Source organism: Myzus persicae, unplaced genomic scaffold, assembly GCF_001856785.1.
Source record: "Myzus persicae strain clone G006 unplaced genomic scaffold, MPER_G0061.0, whole genome shotgun sequence".
NCBI classification, from domain to species: Eukaryota; Metazoa; Arthropoda; class Insecta; order Hemiptera; family Aphididae; genus Myzus; species Myzus persicae.
The window spans coordinates 540,579-560,627 of NW_019100471.1; the positions used below are offsets into that span (position 1 = coordinate 540,579).

Genomic DNA, 20,049 nt, shown 5'->3' on the forward strand with positions numbered 1-20,049 from the left:
ACGTCGCCTACGTCCACGTAATGCGAGTCGCCTTTTCCTAACTGAAACTTTCAGACCGTGGATTGCGTTCTAGACACAGTTAAATTATTTTTTTCACACATTTTCTGTGTCCCGATTGCGTATTACCGATTAGGGCATGAATTGTCAAAATAAGTAATTAATATTTTCTCAGTGATGTACGAAAATAATAAAAAACCAAAAAAAATCAGTCAAAATTAATAAAATTTATTAATTGAAAAAAGTACATACTCGTCATGAGATACAGTCTTCGTAAGCTCATCAAGTAAAAACCAAATATCGTTTAAATAGATCTGCATACCATCATCTGGGCCAAATATACTATAGTTGTATTTAATTCTACTACTTACTACCCAATAGGACGCAATTGGAATACAGAAAATCTAGGAAAAAACCGTTTCCTATTTGAATTTCGGACGCAATCGAAACACTGAAAAGGTATAAAAAGTTGAAACGGGACGCAATCAAATGACACCCCTGTGCTATTCTCGTCTCCTTTTCTATAACACCATTACACTTGGGTGCTTGAAACGTTAATTATTATTAATCTAACTAGAGGCCTCGTATGTTAGGTGTTATGTCTCTTGGTGTTAGGCTATCTATTTATTATTGAGGTGGCCAGTTACCTTATGGAATATATTTTTGAACTATATACCACCCAAAAAAATATGTAAAGGTGTGACGATAATTATATCATGCGCTTTTCTTATGTCTTTTACGCGGACTGATTTCTAGTGCACTCTCGTCCAGTACTCATCGCCAGCCTTCATCCACTCAGCATAAGTATTAGAGGTGGAGATGTCGCAAATAATATTATATATTTTAAACGCGTTGAAAATAGTTTGTCGTGACTTGACCTCGCAGACCACTTTATTATTCTTTATCACAATATCACCAGAACTCGTTTTCAACACTCGCGATTTCCTTTAACACGTCACAATGCGCTTTTGTGTACCGCGGGTCACAGAGCAATATTACTCCTCTATATTGTGGTACAGGCACACGTCATCATCAGAAACCGAACGGATTATTATCTACAAAAAGTATAATAAAACTGTCGTCCAAAAATAGCTCGGCGCTCTCTCGAACATAATAGCATTGAGCAGGTATATAATATAAAATATACAATATAATATACTCAATGATAATAGGCGCATAAAAGAGTGTAAATAATACATAGGTACGATATACACTGCTACCGACCTATACGCGTGCCAGATTCGATTTTTTGAGTATAAATCGTTCGTTATAACAATAATACAATATACGCCGACGGGTTTATTGTATAAGTATAACAGGACGTATGTATTATTAGTTTACTGATTCGTGGCAACGCGTTGTCGTGGTGCGTATTTTTATTTCTCCCCAACCCCTCCACAAGAGTCACGTGACCTTTTGCAGAAATAACGTCGTATAGCAATATTTTGAGTAATGAACATACGGAAAAAAATGTGCCCCGGAACAATGCGGCGGCTGCCGTGGTTGCGCACGCAAAATAATAACGCTAAAACACAATTTATAATATTATGATTGATTAATGTGTATGCGAACGTTCAACCGTCTTGTAAACCTTATAATATATTATAACAATAAAATCGTATGCGCGAACGATATTATTATACCATATTCTCTATATATTGTGTACAGTTAACGTGGGTACATATAACGATTATATAATACAAATAATATAATGTGTATTGTACTTACCTAAAAGTATATAATATGGTGGTGAAACTTGAGGGCAGAAAAATACAACTATACATTTCACCCCCTCTCGGCTTTTTGCACCTTACCTGTATCCCGACCACCACCCATCCATAGACTGCATAGCATGCGTCGGAGCGAAGAGCTCTCGACGTGTTCAAATTGTTGTATTATGATATACATATACCTATACCTATTGCTGAGATTTTGATAATATACACAACGAACCGGTGCAGTGGTCCGAAAATGTGTAAGTACTCGAAAATGTCATTGTCTGCAGAATGTCGACATTCTTATAGGCATATTATTATATTCATTATCAGTAGTGTTGCGACGGTCTACGATTCTTGCGTACAAATTTGTACCTGATGAGCCAACCCTTTTACGCGTACCGCGTGATGGTTGAAACGTTATGGAAAAATGGAATAGTCTTATCTGCAGTTTTCCATAATTTTTTCTCAAAAAAATATAACACTTACAGTAAAAGCGTCCAGAAAGAAATTTATACATTGAAACATTTTCTGTTTAATAATCAATAATAAACAGAATACAAAATATTATTTTCAAATACAATGTATATTGTATATATTAATTATAAATCTGGTAAGTTCAACAAATCCATTTTTCTGAATTTATTTAATTGTATGCACTACTTTTTGACACTAAGTTAAGACTGAACGGGAAGTATCGTTGGCTAGGTAGCATACAGCTTCTAAACGTTTATCAATATTCTCTTTAAATACTTACCAATTTTTTTTTTTTTACATTTCTATAATATAATATTGTATTACGTGTACCGCCTGCGCCAGCAGTGTTTAGTATACGTCTATAATATTATTATTATTTTTATTCATAAACTATTAACATCACACTGTATAGTGTATAGTACTCATTACCAGGGCTCGGGACATTATGTGCTTCAAATCTTAAAAATATGCACATACATATGCACTAAAAAAATATCAAAATATGCACTTAAATATGCATTTATTTTTAATTAAAAAAGACGTTAAAAAACATATCTTGTACATATTACTAAAATATAAGTAAATAAATATTTTATACATACTATATAATAAAAAAAATTTGGATTTTTAACACTCAGCATCTTCTTTACCTAGTAATTAAAATTTTTATGTAATACAAAATAATCATTTTATAATTATATTTTAGTTATATTAGTTTGTTTAATCATTTGCTGGGTTCTTGTATTGAAAATTTCCCTGTGTTTAATCATTTTCATATGTCTTACTGTTTGCATATGTTGTATTACACTATAGATCGCCGTTCATATACTACTTTAATTTCACATATTTTGCAAAATAAAATTCTTCCGTCTGCAGAAAATACATTATCCCCAAATTCCAAAATGAAACTTCTCAACCGACTAATGTGTGTTTTTTTTTCTTTTGGCATACTAAACCACAAATACGAGCGCTAATAAGTACAAAACATAACGAATACAAATACGAACACGACAACGATCGTAGTCCGTCGATCACTATGTACCTACTGGCGAACAAAATAATACCATAAAAGACAGATTAAATAAAAATATTGTCCTAAAAGCTAAAAATAAAATTGGTTCCCCTTAACGCTATTGATTATCGCCTTATCGGTATTATTGGCTATTGCCGACAAAATCATGTAGATAAAATTAATTTACTAAAAAATTGATTTAAGAGTAAATAATCAAAAATTATATTAAAATATGCAATCAAAATCAATAAATCTTAAAAATATGCATTTGTAGAAAAAATTCCAAAATATGCAAACATATGCACAATAAATTTTTAAGCTTTTAATGAGTCATTACACTGCCTGAATGTCTTCTTTATATAATAATAATTGGAATTGAATTTTGTACATAAAGATAGTTATTATTATCATGACAATATTATGCTGTGCTTAACAAACCTATTACGTTGGGTTTTTTTTTTCACGAATGGCTTATGATGATAACTCGGCCGACCTTTAAACTACATACATTATTATACATCTGATCTATGTCCTATGTCCTATGATAAACGGTCTCGATTAAAAATGCTTCACAAACACCTCACGAAAACGCGAAATCCAAACACAAATAATTCTGTTCCTACGTCTCGTTGAAATAAGCGTCTACTATAATGTGTAAACGAGTGTCATAAAATTATTAATCAATACCATTTTTAATACGAATCGTGTACAATAATTACTTTCAAATAGGGACCTATATGCCTAATATACCTATACCTAGGTACATCGTCACATCGACATAGCTAATAAGCTGCAGCAGTAAAATACTGAAATATTGATTTTTTATGACGATAATCCGTTTTTAAATATATGCGAGTTAGTATAAATTTGGTAACATAACTTATGCAAATTTTACATCAGTTAGAAAAGATGTTTAGTTTAAAAAAAAATGGAAATAATAGATTTTAGATGTGCCAATAAGGATAACAACAATCTATTCCTTAGCATATTAGGTATTTAATTATATCACCTTTATAATTTAGTAGTTATGGTAATTATAGATTAATTTATAATGTATACAATAAAACACAATATGGTGTAACATAGATAGTCTTATATAATAAATCTAAATTGTCAAATATTCTAATACCTATTATATAACGCAACTATCCATTCTATATGTATCTATGTTGGTCTACGTAACAGTAATTATTGAACGAAGGTCCAAATCTTAACTATGAATGTCTAGGCAGTGAATGTTGTAAAATAAATTATCGAGTCAACACTATTATGACTATTATATAATTATGTTCTTAAAAAGAGATTTATCAAATAATAAATTTTACTCACCTTGCTATAAAGCATCGTTTTTCGACGTTTGTTGAGAGCCGTGATGAGACATCTAAATTCAAGTACAGTAGTTGTTATGAGAAATGAGAATATAGGTATCTACAGGAGCGTAGGCAGGTGGCTGTTATGGGTGTTAAAACTTAAAACAGTTAAAACACTCCCCCTCGGCTGCATAATCAAAAAATACATTATATAGATGCATGTGAACATCCCACATCATAGGCTATAGGGTATGTATGATGGTTACTCTCAACCATGCACGCGGCTACCTATAGGCAATTAATATCTTTGAAAAAAAAATTAATTCTACAAAACTCGGATGCCGGTGGTAGAGTAACTACAGGTGTCATATGTTATAATATAGTGATCTGTTTCATAACAATACCAACGTTTCCAACATATCGCATATCGTTACCTATTATATGATTCGTTTTCCGAATGTTTCAGCAGCAGCTATTATTATTGTGCAAACGACCATCGAGAATTATACACGAGCACGATGTAGCGGGTCAGTGAAAAAAAGAAGCGTACATTTGCCGTAGTTGCCGTTTCGACCAAATGTATTATAATATTATTATTATACGTGATACGTCGCATGCCGATTCGAAACGCGGGACTTAACGGTTATTGCTGAACGCACGACACATTTTGCGCGTGGAGTATAAATTACGATACGAGATAAAAAAGACGAGCCACGCATGTATGTGCACAGGTATAATACGCGTGTACGTATGTATTAATATTATTAATAACATAATATAATATAATATAATATTGTGATACGCGGGGCGGCGTAGGTGAGCTTTACGGTCTTAATAGCTGATTGTGTGCGACGATAATCAACACACTGTGACGCGTTTTACAAAAGTCGTTTTTAGTTTTAGGTTTTTTTTTTAAAATAACATTATAATACGTATATCCAACGAAATGAGCGTGATTCCGCGGTCGAAAGTCATATTATAATGGTATATTGTTATTATTGTTATCGTATTATTGGCTGTAATATAATATTTCCATAAAAGTTTCAGCGATGAGTAGCATATTATATATTTTTTACATCGTGATAAAATATTGAAACGATGTCCGAAATCATTCGATCGAGTCGGTATTATAATAGTCTATGTATAAGGCTTTTCATTATGGCTCATATAATAAAGTACTACCAATAACGTAATATTAAAATGTGATGCTCGCGGAAGCGTAGGTGGACTTATAAAGTCTAATTAGACAGATTGTGGGCGACGATAGTCAAATAGCGACGCTTTATACAAAAGTCATTTTTGCTTTTTTATTAAATAAAATCATAATTCATAATAAGTATATCCAATGAAGTATTTGATTCACGATTGAATGTCATATTATTGTATTAAGTAAAAGTCGATATCTTGAATTTTTCTTTATCTCAAACTCAATTGAAGTCCGCTGAAAAGTCGAAGTAATAATATTAACACTGCAATAAGACTCGATATCTCTAACATTTTTTTGTTTCCCTTGAGTTTCGACGTAACGAGATTTTACTGTGGGTATTATTTATCGAACTATTGACTATGATATAATACTTCTAAACACATTTCAGCGATATTTCGCATGATATATCATGATAAATGGAAATTATGTATGTGAAACCATTTGATTATAACCCAACCTTTGCTAATTATTCGTTATTATATAACAATTTATAAGCTTTAGCCTAGAAAGGTACCCCATACAAACCTATCTATTTGCTTGCACCTAGAGGCTAGACGGGAGTTAGAATTTTTTTTTTTATTATTCTCATCGTTTTCAAACCACTTTTATCTCGGTGCCCCGAATACCGCACCCCTACCGCACGTGCATCTACAATTATTCAAAACAGCAATTACCTTGTTTTGTATATTATAGTAGGTGTGAAACATACTAATATGTTGATATATTATTAATAGTGCTATGAGCATTTGTAAAAAATTTATTCTTTTTGGCTTGCTGTAATATTTCTTCATGTGAGTTTTAATTAGGTAACGACTGCAATACCTTATAACGAATTCAATTTCGAAACTTATATTTTGCATTTGGATCAGTTTTTCCTTTAATATCATATTCGTCTGTTAAAACTTTTTACACGAGTTGTATATGAGTAATATTTAACTACAGTCTACTGTATGGGGACACGATTTTTGTATAATATAGAATGGAAATTATAGACAATGTAAAGCAATTAAATAATTTAAATATATTTTTTTTCAATACAAATTTATAGATTCGTATTTTTTTTTTTTTTTGAATTTTGATACTCGTATATAATAATATAATTCAACATATCAATACCGTGGTATAATGCGCCATAGAAAATATAGTATAATTAAATAGATGCACAAACATGTACCTGTCACTCATTTTGTGATTGTCTTCGCTTCGTATATATCCTAAAGCACCAACCTCATATATCCTGGTCCGAAAGTCACTCTGGATGCTTACTCTCTTGTCGTATGATGGCCCAATTTTGGGGAGGTACTTGGTGGTTAGTCTTATTAATCTGTCCCAAAATAGGACTCCCGAATTCTCCAGGATTGAGTGTTAAATAAATTTAAATCAATTTTGATCTCGAATGTGTGTTTAGTATGTTTTTATCCTAGCGGTTTTATTTTCTAAACGACATTTTACTATTTTTAATTTTACCATCGAGAGCAGAGTACTGTTAGTAAAACGTTGGATGTACAAACAATATGTCCGTCAAAACTTTAAATGATTAATATTCAAAATAAAATATTATGAATTGTTCAATATCCCGTATTTATATTATATGACATGATGTCTTTCCAACTATATTTAAGCCTTAAACTCCAATTCAGATTGAAAACTACATTACGAACGTTCGGGTCCCCACATATTATATTAATATATAATTTGGATAGACCTCGTCACTAACTTCCACCACTACCACCGACCAAAAAACAATCCGACCACGCATGTCCGCTCACGACGACAATCACTGTACACTGAGCGACATTATGGGTTTCTGTAATAATAACACCGCCAAGCGATAACTCCTATAATATAGGTCCTGGGTATAGAATTATTTCGAATTTATCTCGCTCGTTACAAATAACAAATAACAATATGCGAGTAATGCGAGTGTGCGTGCGCGAGAGCCGGGCCGGGTCCAAAATCGGAGGTTATTATTATAATAATAATATTATACACCTGTGCGGCGGAATTGGAACAATGAACGGTCGTTTTCTGCCCACGTGCCGGTCGTACACACATAATGATAATAATAATAATATTATCATATTATACGCGTCAGACACGCACAGGTAACTTAAACCCGTCCTTATTGTGTTATTATATCTCGTATGATGATAATATATGCGAGCGGGACGCCAGGATGTTGTTGGAGCACCCATCATCGTCCTGAGGATTTTCCATATCGCCCAAATAAGCTCTAGGACGTCGTCGACTTCGTATTATGATGGCGTGAAGGGTGTGCAGAGGTTACAACGGTGATTTTTTAGACATTCGTGACCAATTACATAATATTTTATTATTCAGTACGATTTTGCAACTGCAGGGGTTGGAATGAATACCACAGTATGACTGGACTCTAATATAGCTGCAACCCACCGAACTTTTGTCATCACGATCGCAGAATGTGGTGTGAGACTTGCAGACGGTCCAAACAACGAATAATAAACAGACGATCGGCATCGAATCCCTCACGGACACACCGAAGTCGAATCTCGCAAGGAACCGTTTTTTTTCTAGAGTAATACATGTAGATGATCTGTACATCGTCATAAATCTTTTTTTCGCCGGCTCATCGTATATGGTACCTACATATATATATATATATTATTTGTAGTGCCGCGTACAGAGGTATAAACTCTGTCATTAGCGGGGCGGAGTGAGTGGCTCTATACACACACACATAAATACGTGTCCGTATGTGTTACAATAATGTTACCTATATATTATGAGTATAATGCTCGAGCGCATATATATATAATATATATATATATAAAGGTACGTCGGTGCAAGAGAAGAATGGCCGGGGCGTGGAGACGAGCCGGCGCGTGCAACGCTAATAATAATGATGTCGAAGACGAGGAAGAATAACGTATAGTATATAATATTATGCTTATGAAAAAACCGAAGATGACGATGATAATAATAACGTATATAATAGTAATGATAATAATAATATATTATAATAGCGTGTCCGTCGCGTTTGCAGCGGGCGTAGGTATATACTACGACATGTGTAATATCAAATGAAATCGAAACTCACGGCTCGACCGCGTGTCGACGGCGGCGCCTATATTATACGCACACGACACGACGTTATAATAATATTATTATTTTGTGTATTATTGTTATTATAATATTATCATTATATCGCTGCACAGATAGACGATGACGCGTGCCCGGAGACTCGCCATCGTCGCGTTACAAATTACCTCAACCGTCGTGCGGTGAGCATGATACCCATGTGATGGCTTGGAGAGGTGCAGCAGTATGATTACGGCTAATCGTGCCAACGGCGATGATTCGACGGCGAAAATTATCGTTCGAAGAGACGCGAAAATTGAATTTCAAAAGTCGCCTTCACTCCGGTAATCACGAATGTCATTGCGTTCAACGCTTGCGGATTTTTCATTATTTATTTAAGAGCACTCTTTTCATAATACATTTCCGGTGGCGCGCGGTTGAGGCTTCCCGTAGTTCAACGAAGTACGCCTCTTCTAGTCCTAATTGATGAATGATGGTGATCACGGTAGCTCCGGGTAATCCTCCCCACACTTTTTTGTCACACTTATTACCGCCGCCGTGGCAACGTTTCGATCGAAGTTACGTGAAAAAGATTGACATGCAGACTACGATTTTTCTCTGTTCTGCACTGATACAAAACCGAAAGTCAATGCGAGACCGTGGTTGCAGTGAAGCCCTGACGGGTTGTCTAGTGATGCAACAGCATGCGCCCTTAAGGGGGGAGGGTTGAGTGTACCGATATCACGTGACAGCTCGGTAGTGTATTATTGTAATTGATTTTTGAAGATCACCTATGTGCGAATAGAAAATTTGTTATCGGAAGCAACGAGAACATTTTTTTACATATCAAAAATATTGTCTTTACGTCATAAACTACAGTGTCTATAACCACATATTATAACCATTATGTTGACTAGTAGACCACGTTAAACCCTGTATAAAGTAAAGGGATCCATGGATTGAATTATCTAAGACTAGACAGTCTTGGGCAGTAAGTACATGTAGAGATTTCGAACATTTTATACTATATGATTTGAATTCCTTTTAATTTACGCTCAGGTAAGGTGATCACGGTTTGCCCGTCGTCCCGAGGAATATTATTGCGGCGTTTTGCGGGGGGGGGGGGCATTACAGGCATTATATAGATGGTACACTATACCGGTATAGATTACCGGCACCTACATCCAGTCCCGCAAACGCGGCATTCACGGTAATCAGGTCGTGAGAACGCGGCGGTGGTTGCATTATATAATAATAATATATGTACGTAGGTAACTAAAATCGCGACCGCCGCGGCATCCCGTGTGTGCTTGTATAATTGCAGCGGTTTCGTTACAATATAATATATTATTATACGTACCATGGCAGGCACTTATAATATTTGTGTCCGGAAAGAATCTCGAGTCGAATCCGTCTGCGGCATCGGCGCGGGGCGATAATTACCGAGGAGATTTATACCCATTGGAGCGCTCCATAGACATACATGAGAAACGTTTCGGAATGTGTAACACGGTTTATCCATATATTATATACATACAAAAACTTATTACTATATTGTTTTATATTATATAAGTATACTTGTACGCCGCAAGGACAGAGCGATGTGCAAAGGTCGACGGAGATTGTATACTCCGTGACTATATACCATCACGGTACTCCATAGTGCATGATCGAAACGAGGACTCAAACGTTGTACACCTATACGCATATAGATTCGAGATTTCCGCCTTAGCATAACTATTTTTAGAACAGAGTACATTTATAATCATACTAATGAACAAATGTAGATTTTCTATATCATCTTTTTTTCCACAGGTTTAGAAATAAATAATGATAAGTTTGCTATTTAGAATAACGATGACTGACACACTGTTATATTTTATAGATTGTTTTATCTGTTAGCAGTGTTGGATCGTTGATGTCGGCGATAATGTAATGATTGTGGAACCGTAAACCTAGGTTATCATTTTAGATTAACTAAATGGTTCGTAATTATTGAAAATAAACATATTGAACCTATGGTAGTAAAGCTGAAGAACATTTTGTAAAAAAATTTAAACAGTAGATCCCTTTCAAAAAAAATATTATTTTACAGGGTCCAAATCTGACTTGTTAATCGAACGTTCACGATGCCTGTGTTATTTGATAACACTTCAAAAAGTGTATTGTAGGTCGTGCTGTTTAGTTAAAAATCGCACATCGTGGTTTTCGAGAAATTTTCATTTCATGTTATCGTGTAATTGGGAATACATAGGCAGTAGAAGACATAAATTACTTATGTAACCTATTAAAGGGGGCGGATTGATTTTGTGGGCGGCTGTATGTTCCTCATGTGGAGTATGACTAAAGGACCTCTGGATTATTTTGCCACGGGCGCTAGAAGTTCTAGTGCTCTCCACTATAGCTGGGATCGGTGGCTTTCTAATAATATAAATAGGTGCCCAAATATCTAACGAACTATGCATTTTCGCGGAAATCGGTGGTGCGTACACACTCCAGGTGCACACACGCATTATAATCGTATTGCGATATTGTAACAATAATATTAGGTATTATTATAATATGCGTATGGGTATGTGGGTATAACGACAATACACACATATTATGCAAATGTTTCGGGACCCCGGAGAAAACACACACACGACGTTATGGGCGTCGGAACTAGTGTACGTATTATAATAATAATTTTTAAATTTTATTGTTAAGTCGTTAATTCGTTTAGACGGCGACTGTCGAAAAAAAATGTCGCGCGTGTGGTGCGGTCACATTTTAAACGCGATTTAATATTATAATATAATATTATCGTCATCGTAATAACAATCATTAATAATACACTGCCGGGAACGTTTTTTCCTTCCTCTTTCCCACACACATGTGCGCTATAGGTTATAATATTAAAAGCGTATATATTTATATATATTGTTATCATTATTATTATACTTACTTCTCTGCGGTTACCTGCGGCCCTACCGAATTACGACGTATTACTATTATTATTGTTACACTGTTGTAGTGTGCGTGAATACCACCTTGTACCAAAATGTATAACCTACCTTTATGCCTCAAACATACACCGGAGACGCGGAAACCACCCCTGACCGACCGACAATCGCGCGAGCCTCATAATGGTGTTTAACATTTAGCGCCTCCTACTTAATATGTGTTTAATAATATAATAATAATGTGATGTTGTATTGTGGGCCGTCGGGTATATACATATGTAAACGGTTCAGCGCAGAGTCCGCGGCGTGTGATTATATATCGAATCGCTCATAACACATAATAATATATAACTCCGCCACCTCGCCACCGAACTTCCGGTCTCCTAGGGGATGCGGATCCGGTGCGTCGAGTGCCCGAATGTATTTTATATTATATGTTGTACTCGTTTTCGGTATTTGTATATCCGGTCCGAAAACGCACCGGTGGTTTATTATACATATTTTGGTAGGTACGTTACCCTGGCACCCCTATGTCACAATTTTCCACAGTAAATTACAACTAACTATCATTAGTTAGTAACCAATTCGTTAGTGCCCTGGTTATATCTGCTTCAGTCAAATTATAACTGCATATATATATATATTAATTATATGCGTCGTATCGATTGAACGATGCTGCAATGGCGTGATTTTTGAAATGTCTGCGGTGGGGGTGTGGGGGTGGGGTGACATTTTCGTGAATTTTTGAGCGAATTCACCTATTGTCAAACTTTTAGGCAAGAACATAATCTAGTGGTAAGTGTTCGCCTTTATTCGATGTTTTAATCGAAATATGAGGACTTTATAATTTATGATATTTCACAAACCCCTTTCTTGCGGAAGTACGTCATTAATGCATTTTCAAGGCAAAATATAAAGTATTGTTTATATTGATGTATATAGATGTTTTATATATTATACCCATAAATGCATCGAGCACAGCGAAAAAACGAACGGATGAGCTCGCCAAAAAACTTTGTAATCGAAATTAAACCCGATAACGTCATCACGTTCTCCGGAAGATGTTACAGAGTCACCCCCACTTTTTTTTTAAATATATAATATTATATTGTGTGTGTTAAAGGCTACGTTTATAGCCGAACACGTGTCATTCCAGGCGAATAACTATTATTACGCGCGACGCGAAGTTTGCTTTTTTTACTTTGTTCCAAGACTTAAGACACATATACACATACGCGAACAACCATCCGCCGTAGACAACTACACAATGGAGTGGCAATTTTTTCGTACCGCGATTTTGGTATGGGTATACCACGACCAGACCTGCAGCTGCAGTGGTTATTGCGTCGGTATACAATATATATACACACAAGGGCGCAAGGGTTGTGCGTTGTCATATATTGCTGTTTATCACAACCGGTTGCGAAGTCCTCTTTTACGCTATATAAATGTACATATATATATAAATATGTGTGTATCTTTATATGCGCAGTTATTATACATTTATATCATACGTTGACCGACCGTTGTAAGCAGGAGACGACGGTGGCTTGTACATATTATATTATGACTATAATGTTTTTGACTTCAAAATATGCGAAAAGCATTCATTTGTTGAACATTTAATTCTAATTCGTCTATATTATGTACTGCAAGAAAAGGTTAAACATTAATCGTTGCGAAATGTATCTGAAACTTCAATTTTACATTCCGATACACTTTTAGAATTGTTTTGCTATTTTAAGTGGTACCTATATGCATAATATAAATTGTATTTTTTCTATTGCTTTAGACTTTTAACTAATATTTTACCTTTTTAACGTTTGTTAGAGTATTTTATATTTATAATAAAAAAAATACATTCATTTATGACACGCATATAGAGCCGATGTCTCTTTAAAATGTTTACTCCATCTAAAATTGCAGCAATATAGGTATTATAATTTCATAACGTGCTAATCCCCAAATCTTTCCCTTTACTGCGCAGACAGCCTTTTCACCATTAAAACTCATACATTCCTATATACTGGTGTATACCATTTGTCTAAACTCATTTGAGTGCCGGGCCGTTGTTTTACACATTTTTATTGAAATAAGATATTTTTCGCTAGTTAATATATATTTATGTATGTATATTTTATACATAGTATATATACAACCTATATATATGTGATATAATATCTTAAGATCGAATCGTTTTCACGATCAGTCCGCAGCCTCTATTAAATTTATCTTACAACTTCCCCCGAGCTTCCCCCCGCGGCTCACCTCGAGTTTTTTAGGTAATAACGATAGGTAATAATATTAGTAATAATAATAATAAAAGTGTTCTATTAAGCACTCTCCGAAATACTATTCTTGCTGCAGACGTATTAATCTAAACTATATACAGCACTACATCACTAATGATAATAATAACCACAACGATATCGCGTCGATGTTCCGGTTCGCGTACATTATATCAAGATCGAAACATTGATAAATTGTGGTAACGGGAGATAAAGCGATTTATAATATATCGACTCAGTGCTCGTGTTTGTGACGTTAACAATATAAAGTGCAGTGTAGGAGACGGAGTGCGTTTCATGACGTAGGTGTTAGAGGTTCACAGGATACGACTTATCTGCAGTCTACTGGTCGCTACCTCCGGACGACGTTTAAGTCTTCAGGGAGGGGACTCCATTTTTTGTTTCTATTCACTTTTCTACGCACGATTTTTGTCTAAGATTTCGATTTTCCCAAAACAAAAACACCAACACTCTCCGACGTGAGGTCGATTACGGTTTACGATTTTTTAATATCATTATCTAATCGCCATCGCGAGCACACACATGGGTACAGCTATAATATAACATGTATATAACTACAACCATAATAAACTCGTATTGCCGGGCCATATAACGCGCGGGCGGCGGCGGTGTGGCTGGTACAGTATATGGTGATAATGATTTACCCCACTCGGTCAATGGGTCCGAAAAAAAAACGTACCTATAGTAATAAAAGGACGAAAACACGTTTTTAAACGCGATGCTTAAAACAAAAAATCACGTGGCGTATGCGTTTTGTCGGGTTTTTTTCCTCTCCAAACCCTTAAATCCAATTACGAGGATGTTCTCACAGTTAAAAATGTTCAACACATTTTACACACACACAGACGAGAGCGCGGAAATGTTTATGATGTAGGTTGTGGTTATACGTCGTGCAGTAGGTATATACATGAAGTATATATATATAATATAATATGAACGCCGACGACTCTTCTCGGTGTGGTCATAATTCCTCGGTACGTTTTAATAAAACAATACAACACATTATTTTGACATAAAACCATGTGGGTACGCGCACACACGCACACACTGCAATAATAACGATGTATATTTATTTTGATACGTGTAACTTCGGTGCGTTGTGTGTAATACTTCATTATATTACTATAATGTTATATCCAAGTGATCCATTAATCACGGAGCGGTAGTATAATAACATATATACATATTATATGCGGAAATAAATCCCCGCCCGGTGGTGTGTAACAATTTTGTATTATTATCATATACTCACCTAAAATCTGGTAGGTACACGGTCGTGGCATCCGCGGTAGGCGTATTTCATATTATCATCATTATTTATTATAAATATAGGAGTACATTATTGCAGGACATATCATATTTTATGGACACTATGTTTGGAAGATACTCGTATGATGTACCATCCCCAACAGCAACAACTGTGAAAAAATATTTTTTTTATTCTATAGGTATCGTGGAATAAATAAACGATATACATATGTTTGGTTTGATTTTTTTTTTACAAGAATCACATAATATACTAAAAGCAGTCCTTCCAAGGATTAGGTGTTAAAAATTGACGAATAGATTTTTGTCGCCGATTAAGAGTATGATGCCCACACGATGTATAATGTAGCATAGAATAGGTTGCCTGCCAATAATTTTACTGTAAGCACACATTTTAACACAATATGCGCATTATGTGTAGTCGTGTAGTGTACGAACAGACAATGTATTATTATAGTCCTGTGTAGGTAATAACTAATAAGTAATAACTTTACTATAGTAGGTACCTGACATGACAGCTAGTTTTTGGTTTTCTCATTATTGTCTTACGATATGCAAGTACTTATATATAGTAGGTATATACCAGATTGGTGTACACTGCTGTTGTGTTATATAATAACATTTCCTAGGTGTACATACGCCGCCCGCCGTATCGCGATTTGCGCAATATTCGTCTAATGAGCGACTCAAAAGAAAACCGTGCAAGCGTATCTTCAGGGATATCTGGCTCGTTAAAAACAAAAAAAAACAGAAAACAACAAAATCGAGTATACACGAAAAACGCCTTGGTTTCACGGTCAACGCAGTTCGCGCGGATCCAAATTCATATATTTATATATGTATTAATGTATACCTCTACACAAACCAGTAGGTCCGCGTATTATTCTTCTTATTATTATTATTATTACAGGTGTACCGCAACAACGTAAATCTTCGCGGCTCGCAATAATATCTTTATTTTTTTTTCCTTTTTTTAATTCTTTCACTAATGAACGCGCTCGCTCGTCTCTTCAATATAAACTTCTGACTTATTATATTTACGATCTATATAATATATGCACCCACCTACATGGCTATATGTGGTATCTATGCATGTTTATTGTACTATAGAGCGAAAAATGATAACTTTCAAGCTGACGCGTAATAATCGTTTGGTATTTTTACATTATCATTATGTATAATATATATACATACATACACTCCTCATACCCAAGTCTTATTCTTATTTCGATTTTTCCTGAAAGTCGAGACGCTAAGGGTGAGCAGCTATAGAATATGGTTGCAGGTATCGTTACGTTATAGTGGTAATAGATGTGACGTTGGGATTTACTGGACATTATTATAATATTATACGACCAGACTTAGTTGTAGAATACTTAGAAAAGCTATAATAATAATATCTCAACTTAGGTACCTACATCACACTATACCCGAGATACACTGCGGACATAACGCCGTATTTTATTTTATTAAATGTTCATTTTTTCTCAGGTGAAGTCGGTTTGTACAGATAGTACGCTTATACAGGGGTGGTAGGTTTTTTTTTTTTTTATTTTAAAGTTTTCCTGACAATCGTCATCTAAACTTATGTACGTAAAATTAAATTTTTTTAACATTTAAAAATCGGATCACAATATATGGTATAAATAGTTGGAACTGAGGATTGAAGTGTAACAATTTTAGCAAAACGAACGATTAGGGGCGGTAGGTAGAATTACGGATCTCGCCGCACTAATCGCCGCCAACACGTATATAATATGTGCAAAATAAACAATTTCTACCCTTACCTGTATGTATCGTAATTTTATAACATACACGTATAATACGTGAACTAATAATTATATGTACCTACTATTATTACACAGGTACAGTTTTCACAGGGACCTATAGGCAAATACCTATGTCCTGTATAAGTATTATACACCGCTGAAAACCGCGTCGCTGCACCTGTGCACTAAACGCTCGTATACCTATAATATAAAATAAACACTGGTGTACCAGTCGACAATCATCAGGTGAGACGACGCGACCCCGGGGAGGGTCTCTTCCGATTTGTAATTCAAATTGAAATCTATCGCGCGCCTCGTTATTAAAAATTCACCCCGCCACAGCTATACGATGGTGTATGCCCGCGTTTTGTATATTATTATGGGTATACGTTTATAGGTATATGTTTGTAGGTAGCCAGGTAGGTATACTTTAGGTATATATAGTAACCGCAGGGACGCGCGTGCATGTGCAGAGTTCGCTATTTTTTTTTTTGCCGATCGTACCCGATCGATGATTTTGACACCCGGACTATTATATACAATATCATTATACATTATATACATTTTATATTGTTTGAAAGAAAAAATTCCCTTTTTATTCTTTCCCGCCGAGGTTTATTTAGTCGTTTGGCAATACCCTCATGATTTTATTTGTTTGTTATTGTTGCCGTTGTCGTGTAGTCGTTATTGTCGTCGGATTTTTTTTCAAGCAACGCATTATTGTTGTTTGGCTAAATATTTACGGTCCAAAATATCGTGTTCAAAAAACAGGGATCTGAAAAAAAAAGTTAAGCTCAAAAACCAAAGGGTAATTCGCTGCTCCGCAGCAGTCCATTGCGACAGGAAGAAGTCGTGTGAAGTTATTTGGCATTCCACAATCATTATGGTTAGGATAAATCAGAAATTGCTGCACCTATACTAATAGGCCTTCTGACCTTTCACGGTCAAAAAAACAACACTCTCATCAAACGTTAAAATAATATGACGTCGTTTGAATTACTTCGACCGGTTACGATGTCGTTACAATAATATGATAATATATTATTGTATAATTATACCAAGTAGATCGATTTGCTGCGTATACGAATACGACGACGACCATCGATCATCGATGTTAACACGAGCGTGCATCGCTAACGAAAAAATATTACATTTTAAGTAGTCCATCTGCGGTCGGAAGGATAGAAAAAAATAATTTCATATACCTAATATGTTTTACCTAAGTATATATAATATCATTTGACGTGGATTAATAATACATTTTATTTGTATATAATTGTTTTGTAAGTCAACAAGTCATATAAATAAATAATTGGTTATTAATTATTATCCGTACACATTAATACTGGGCAGGTATATAGGTAAAACGTAGGTCGGATATTATGATAAAAGCTTGAAATTAATAATGAATTTTAGTGTCATAAAACATACGTTGTTGCATACGACTACAACAACTATAACAAGACGCGTACCTTGTACTTTTTTTTATTATTATAAAGACAACGTATTCGTTACACATGGTTCTTCACCGTAATAGATACAATTTACGGGGAGAAATTTCTAGATATCGACGGGGCTGTGGACTTGAGGAAAAAAAATTGTTAAACATGAGAATGCGCATTTGATATGCAAGACCGAGATAATTCTCAGGGGTGGGGTATTTGTGTAAGGTAATATGGCATCTAAAGCTGAGGAGCTGGTCCCATTGTCACCCCATCATGATAATAATTAGTATTTTATACTTGAGTAGCTCAAACAATATTAGGCGTAATAAGTAGGTACTTACGATTTTTATTTGTATTCTTTCAACGGAAAATATTAAAAGGTATACAGTTCACTGTGTAGGCAATGTTTTCTGTTATTCTTATTCATATAATTGTGTTATAGTTAATTATAATGGTAGACGTTACATTCACGAGAATTAAATAAAATTCACGGCTCCATCGCTTACTATTTCTCAGTCGGTCTTCAGACTCTGTATTTTAAAAAAATGTTTGACTTTTTGCGATATTGAAATAATGCAAAAGTATATCATAGTTTATGGTTGGGTAAATACGTATAATATGTGTGTGGTGAGCAGATTGTGTTATGCGTTGTTATTGTATTTATTTACCTTTTTAAATATTTAACTAATAGTAATAGGTATCCGTGTGCAACAATTATAAACACCTATACACAAGTTTTAGTAATTTTCAGCAGAAAAAAAACAATATTAATATTATGAAATACTACAGCACACACATATTATATACATATACTATAATATAAACTTATAATTAGCACGTACCTATATTATAACATTATGTTATCTATATGATGTGTTTATCCGGTTTTTATGTACGCGTACCTATGAGTATTATGTATATAGTTATACATAGGTAAAATGCACACATTCTCTCACAAAAACACTAACATTGTTCAAATAGTTTTTTTCCTCCAGTTATAATATCATATTATAATATAATATGTTCAATGTTCATTGCCACGGCGCAGGGTCGAATTTAATAGGTAGAAGAGTTATAGAAAGAAAAAAGTTCGTGAGACAGTTGACCGAATGTTTCCCAAGACATGTTAATTGCGCGCGCGCACACACACACACACACACACTGTTTCGAGTAAACAAGCGCGTATATGCACACAAATTATTTAGATATATATTGTAGATATAAATAGTATAATTAAAACCATTTTTCGTATTTATATTTTACTTATACTAATATATTCATTATGAATTTTATGCATATTATAATATGCGCTAGCCATAAATTGGGGCAAGGATTTAAAATTTGAATGGTTTTCGTGTATATTACTTACATATAATATCCTTTAGGTAGGTTACTGGGTACATATAGTATAGATGTGTATAGTTTCGTACTTCGGCAGTCGCGAACTCACGATGATTAAATCTCATTAATTATATATGCACACGCGGTGGGTATTATTATACTTAAGTAGGTATATTATTATAAATAAATTATATTTATTGGA

General features: G+C 34.6%; 1 long non-coding RNA gene across 5 annotated transcripts in view; it reads left to right on the forward strand.

The window, feature by feature from the left end:
• The window catches only part of LOC111026454, a 65,314-nt gene that overhangs the window by 20,808 nt on the left and 24,457 nt on the right, over positions 1 to 20,049 (forward strand). For 3 of the 5 annotated variants that reach the window (XR_002603702.1, XR_002603699.1, XR_002603701.1), the window contains exon 3: positions 4,978 to 5,255. This is a non-coding gene — a long non-coding RNA (uncharacterized LOC111026454). The remainder of the gene's footprint in view (positions 1 to 4,977; positions 5,256 to 20,049) is intronic. The other 2 variants (XR_002603703.1, XR_002603700.1) reach the window with 2 other exon arrangements.